The sequence below is a fragment of the Hetaerina americana genome, unplaced genomic scaffold, assembly GCF_022747635.1.
Source record: "Hetaerina americana unplaced genomic scaffold, ioHetAmer1.1.p SCAF_3, whole genome shotgun sequence".
NCBI lineage: Eukaryota > Metazoa > Arthropoda > Insecta > Odonata > Calopterygidae > Hetaerina > Hetaerina americana.
This window is the reverse complement of record NW_027286874.1, coordinates 6,546,245-6,552,681: the sequence shown is the minus strand read 5'-3', so window position 1 is coordinate 6,552,681 and position 6,437 is coordinate 6,546,245. Positions and strand designations below refer to the sequence as shown.

Sequence of the window (6,437 nt, the reverse complement as noted above, 5' to 3'; positions counted from 1 at the left end):
CATACTGATATACCGTTTCTTAAAATACTCAACAAGGGCACAATGTTTATTATTATTAGCAGTAGTAATAGTAGTAGTTTACCAGTTTTAGGGTAGGTTAACGATGGACTATGGCACTACAAACTACTACGTAAACTCGTAACCCGTGACTAACATCACGCAAAACACCCTAAACCCCATATTCCGTATTACAATTACTCATTATTTAGCTCTGCATACTTCCTACCTACCTTGATTCTCCTCAAATACCTACAAAGTACTGCAATCTACGGTTATACTCCTTTCTCAAAGACCAAGTTTCCGAGCCGTACAAAACGAAGCTCCATTTCAAAATTTTCACTAGTCTTTTCTTTATATTTTTACTCAGTGTGTGTCTGTTATCAACTCCCGCCTTTTCGTGAACTCTTCATCGGGTGACGCTTCCTTTGATGTCCCCAACACTCTGACCAACATCTACCGAAACACTTCCCAAAATTACTGAAATGTCCTAGTTCATGTCCCCTCAGGTTCAATGTGTATATTGCCCTTTCTATGCATTGGGGATCTCATTATTTACGTTTTATAATGATTTATTCTCATCCCAAGCCTAGAACACATTCTGCAATAAGCTAAATGTAATGATTTCTGATCCTTAGGCGGTCTGGCTAACGGAAACCTGGCCATCCTTAAGTCTATATGATTTGGCGAATTATTCTTCCACTTCCGTTTATAATATACCACACTTGTGAATCGCGGAAAATTTTCACGAGCATACAAAAACTTCACATTTTTACAGAATCTATCTCTCTTGCCATTAAAAGCCTCTGGGAATGGGTTTTCGGGTAGATTAGGGCGAAAGAAGGCAAGGACTGCGTCAATTGATGGAGTTGGGTAGAGTCACCATCTTCTTCAAAATACGCAGTTAATTACAATCGATATGTTGGCCATTTGGTCAATTGAATGCTCGGTGCACAACTGGTCCGACCTACCCGCAAAGAGTGAGAAAAATTATTATTTAGGCTTATGCATTAATATCGGGGGTGATAGATATGTGATGAAATCTGCAATACAATGGAGAATTCTGGTCGAAGGTGGATTAAGGAGAAAGAGATTAGACTAATTTTGGTCACCGTGATGAAAAGTATCACCTATTACCTACTGAGGGGGACGTAATCGAAGACAAACAAAAGGAATTACACGAGATAGAGCCTGAGAAACGGCTACCACATCCAAGGAAGGCAGCAGGAGCGCAAATTGCCCACTCCCGGAACTGGGAGGCAGTGACGAAAAATAACGATACGGGACTCATCCGAGGCCCCGTAATCGGAATGAGAACACCTTAAATCCTTTAACGAGGATGTATTGGAAGGCAAGTCTGGTGCCAGCAGCCGCGGTAATTCCAGCTCCAATTGCGTATATTAAAGTTGCTACGGTTAAGAACCTCGTAGTCGGTGTGTCTCGGACGGTCGGTTCGCCGCTTGTCGGTGCTCAACTGGCCGGTCCGGACGTCCTGCCGGTGGGGTCCGCAAGGATCCGTTATAATTCTTTGGTCCTCTTCACTGAGTGCCTTGGTGGGCCGGCACGTTTACTTTGAACAAATTAGAGTGCTCAAGGCAGGCCTTTGGTTGCCTGAATACTGTGTGCAAGGAATAATGGAATTGGACCTCGGTTCAATTTTGTTGGTTTTCAGAACTCGAGGTAATGATCAATATGAACGGACGGGGGCATTCGTATTGCGACGTTAGAGGTGAAACTCTTGGATCGTCGCGAGACGAACCGATGCGAAAGCATTTGCCAAGAACTTTTTCGTTGATCAAGAACGAAAGTTAGAAGTTCGAAGGCGATTAGATACCGCCCTAGTTCTAACCATAAACGATGCCAGCTAGCCATCCGCTGAAGTTCCTTCTATGACTTGACAGGCAGCAACCAGGAGACCAAAGCTCTTGGGTTCCGGGGGAAGTACGGCTGCAAAGCTAAAACTTAAAGGAATTGATGGAAGGGCACCAGGAGTGGGGCCTGCGGCTTAATTTGACTCAACACGGGTAAACTCACCAGGCCCAGACACCGGTAGGATTGACGGAATAAGAGCTCTTTCTTGATTCGGTGGGTGGTGGTGCATGGCCGATCTAAGTTGGTGGAACGATCTGTGTGGTTAATTCCGGCCAACGTCCATACCACGCTGAATGCACCGGTTCTCCTCCGTTCACCAAAGTTAAGCAGCGTCGGGCCCTAATAGTACTTGGATGGGTGACCGCCTGGGAACACCGGGTGCCGTTGGCTTCCAACTTCGGAGTTCCAATGTCCGGCGAATAATGAATCCGCTGCGCCACATGGTCCAACAGGAGGGAGTTGTTGGATTCTTGTCGCCCTGGTGTATAACAGGCGGCGGGATACCCCAGGCATCGCCGACGGTGAAGGCGGCCGTCAGTAATACGGGTTGCTCCAAGCTACGCATTGTGGCTCATATCGGGACAAACGATGCCTCGGAACTTGGATGTGAAGAGATCTTGCGCTCCTTAAAGGAGATGCACTCGGAGTTGAAACGAGTCGAGGCAGCGTTGACGGCCCCAATTAAATTGAGTATTTGTAGTATTGTGCCACGTATAGACCGAAGAAGGCTCGTTTGGAGCCGAATAGAGGGTTTAAACCAGAGATTGCTGGAATTTTGCCGGGAAATCGGAGCGGACTTCGTTGATCTGAGGCCTGTCCTCTCATCGTGTCGGGTACCCCTTAATCGCTCCGGGGTCCATTATACTGCCGAGGCATCGCAGGTTGTAGCGCGTAGGTAACATGAGTTTCCCTTTCTTCAGTTGACGACTTTCGCTCCCTCTGAAATTTCCCTCCAAGTGGACCGGGATGCGGGGGTTCGGCGAGAACAGCTGGGGGCGCATCCTCGATAAGTATCAGCGACCGCGCCCTCTCCTCCACAGCCATCTCGGCCTCATCCACCTCCTCAGCGGTGTTCGGGTTGGAGGCCAAAAACATCGCCTCCGCATAGCTCTTCCCTTCCTGGTTCCTAGGGCAGGTCTTGCGCCCGTGGCCTTCTTGGTTGCAACGGGCGCAGGTGCGGCGCTGACCCTCGTAGATGATGATGGCCCGGTTGCCGCCGATGTGGAGGTTCGAGGGGATATTTCTTTCAATCGTCATCCGCGCCACTCTCTTACCTGTCAGCATACGCGCCATTTTGTCGCCCTCCCACCTGTTCTCCCACGAGCGATGGATTTAAAGCCGTTGCCCCAGTGTACAGGTCGGAGATGAGGTCAAGCAGCTGCTTTGGCATCCACATTTCCGCGAGTACACGGATTATGTGGGGGTGGGGAATCGACCCGAAGGCATCCGCCAGGTCCAGCCACGCTAGTGCGATCTCAGTCTCCTTCCCCTTGGCAGTATCTATGGCTGCTTGAGCAATGAAGTTGTGCTCAAAGCAGCCCTCGGTGGCGGGAACGAAGCCTTTCTGGTAGGGGAAGGAAAGCCTCTTCCCCTTATAGGCCCAGGCCGAGATGCGGTCCGCCAGTATTCCCGTGAAGACTTTGGCAATGGTCGGACGGAGGGCAATTGGCCGCCAATTCCCAATGTCCCCCTTCTCCCCTCCCTTGTGAAGGAGGACGATCCTTGAAAGCTTCCACGATGCCGGGACTCTTGTCACCTGGAAGCATCTGTTGAATTTGGCGGCTAGCACCATGCCATCCGGATCGATTGACCGCCACGACTTGTAAGGGATGCCGTCCGGGCCGGGTGCATTGTCCTTTGCCCGACTCAGCCGACCGCACACTTCGGCTGCGGTGATTCCTCGCAGTAGGTCGCGTTCTTCTCCAGGCTGGGGTTGGATGTTGATCGGGGGGATTGTCGACGGAGCTGGGGCGTCATTTATTTCAGGGGCGCTTTTGATAAGTGCTGCGCCACCGTCTCCGCGCCTAGGCAGCACCTCGCGTCGCTCTCACCACACACCCGCCTAAAGGCTCCGCCCTTGTTCATTCTATATAGGAATGTTATGTCGACGTCCGCAGCCCGTGATACTTCACTCCTATTCTGTCGCCCACCCCTCCGGTTTCTTCCGATGAGGGAAGCCGCTTCTTCCGTGATCTCCTGCACCAGGCTCTCAAAATGGCCGTCGTCGGAGTCGTCCAGCACTCCTAGCTGAATCAGCCAACCCAGCTGTTTCTCTGGCCGGTCCTCTAGAGCTGGTGGGGGCGGTGGTACGGTGTAGCTCGCGATTACTTCCCTCGGGGGGCTAACCAGCACGCGGCGGTCTTGCACTCTGGCAATACCCGTCCTTCGGTTCGCTGGTGGCGGCCTCATGGGTGTCTCTCCTAAGCGTACTTGCACGGGTGGTGGCTCTGGCACGTGGTCTGGTAAGGGGTTAGGTGAGGGTTGGCGAAGAGGTAGGGGTGCATGAGGGGATATGGGTTCAGGTTCGGATAAAAGGGGGGAGGAAAGGGGTTGAGCATCGCCGGAGGATATCCCTGAGGGACCGTTGGCGGACCTACGTTCTGGCCCCTCGGCGGGTGGGTCCATCCCGCCGGGGGCCCCCCAGGGTGTGCCGCGAATCCGGGTGGTGGTCGGTGGAGGCCGGGCGGAGGCGGCGTCTCTTGGTACCATCTCGAAGGTTCCCCCGGCGGAGGTCGCCCCCAATTGGGCGCGCTGTGATTTTCCGGATGCATGGCGTTTTCCCTGGGAGGGGCCCACCTTCGATCGTTTGGGCGGTTTCCCCTTTGTCGGTTCTCGCTGAGAGGGGCCAGTGGTCTTCGAGGATGGACACGCTGAGGCTGGGGCTCCGGTCGCTCTTGCCAAGAGATCTCGCTTGGGTGGAGCCGCTGAGAGCCTCGAGTCGGCGGCCGCTGAGTGGAGGCGAGGAGATTCTCGTTCGGGACCCGGTCCCTACCTGCTGGACGCTCATTCTCCACATTAGCTGGCCTGCGGCGCGCTCTCCGACGCCGTCTACGCGCCACCTGCCATTCACCGGCCTCCTCAACCTTACGTTCCCCTCCCGTCAATACTTCCGGCTGGCGTCGCTCGGTTTGGGACTCGGCGACGGCCGTGACTGGTGGTGCTTTCCTCGGAGGCTCGCTCGCTGTCTCGGCGTCATCTCCGCTGCTCTCTGTTTGGCATGCCGCACTCTTGAACTTCTTCATCGCCTCAAACCTTCCCGGTAGACTTCGACTTCGCTCGCCGTATATCTTCCGACGTGTTGGAACCCGTTCCTTGCTTGATGGCGGGAAGATGTCCACCCAGTTCTCCACGATTCCCCTAAGTTCATCTTGCAGTTGTACCTCTGTGCCCGCGCTTGGCATTTCATGTCGCCTGTCTTCGGTGATGATCCCACCTCTCTTTCGCGTAAACCTTACGGGCCTTCCTATCGGCGCCATTAGGTGCGGAACATTGCTCTGCTCCATTACTTACACCTTTCCGACCCGGCTCGTCAGTTTACACAAAAACCAATTAAAGGGAAGGCACTACACTAGAGGGCACTACACTAGAGGGCACTACTATAGAGCACACTAAACTATAACACACTACACTATAAAACACTACCTATCGTAAAAGGCGAAAGATTTTTTTCGATTGAAGGTATCCCCGTCTAGGCGAAAGGCAAAAGGCGAAAGACTAAAACGTTTGAAGGGAATCCAGTCTCGCCATATTCCGGGTCCATTATGTTAATTACATTCGTCCCCCATCGCAACGGAGGTGACATGATGAAAGGGAGAGTGAATCTTAATTGCATGGAGAGTTGTACCTTCATGGCTTATTTTCGTCCACCGGGCTTTCGGCGGATTTTTGCGTATAATGTAGATGAACCCAAGCCTGGAGAAGAACGTGACCTACTGCGAGGAATCACCGTGGCCGAGGTGAGCGGTCGACTGAGTCGGGCGAAGGACGCTGCACCCGGCCGGGACGGTATCATGTCACCTACGGTGCGATGGAGGATGAATGTAATTAACATTATAATGGACCCGGAATATGGCTAATACTACACATTATATAGCAAATTGTGGTTACCTATTGTTTGGCCCAACAGCCTTACTGCTGGGCACAGTCAAAAATTGTCTTTAAGACATAAGGGACACCTCCACGGAAATCTTTAGTAAAAGGCGAAAGATTTTTTCGTTTGAAGGTATCCCCGTCTACCTAACTCTGAAAAATTGAGGGTACCCTTTGCAATTGTCGTACAACTTCATTGTGACGAGTAAAATTGTCGAGCATTTAAAAAAAAACCTCCAATTTTTATGACGTGATTCGAACATAGCTGAAAGAATATCCAATAGCGTGCCTAATAAAATTAAAATGATTCAATTGAAAGGTATTTCAGGCCCGTGGCAATCTAAAACTGATTCTCTGTGGGCAATTTTTTACACCTTCCATCTCGCGGCGAGAAGTGGAAACAGCGATCCCCCAACTGCCTGCTTATCAACTTCGGGGGGTGGGCGACGGGAGGTGGGGTAGAATGTGGTTAACTGGAG

At 51.8% G+C, this 6,437-nt stretch overlaps 1 pseudogene; it reads right to left on the bottom strand.

Annotated features, from left to right (window-relative positions):
• Window positions 1-5,994: 5,994 nt before the first annotated feature.
• Window positions 5,995-6,105, bottom strand: LOC139691103 (U5 spliceosomal RNA; annotated as a pseudogene).
• Window positions 6,106-6,437: the final 332 nt, after the last annotated feature.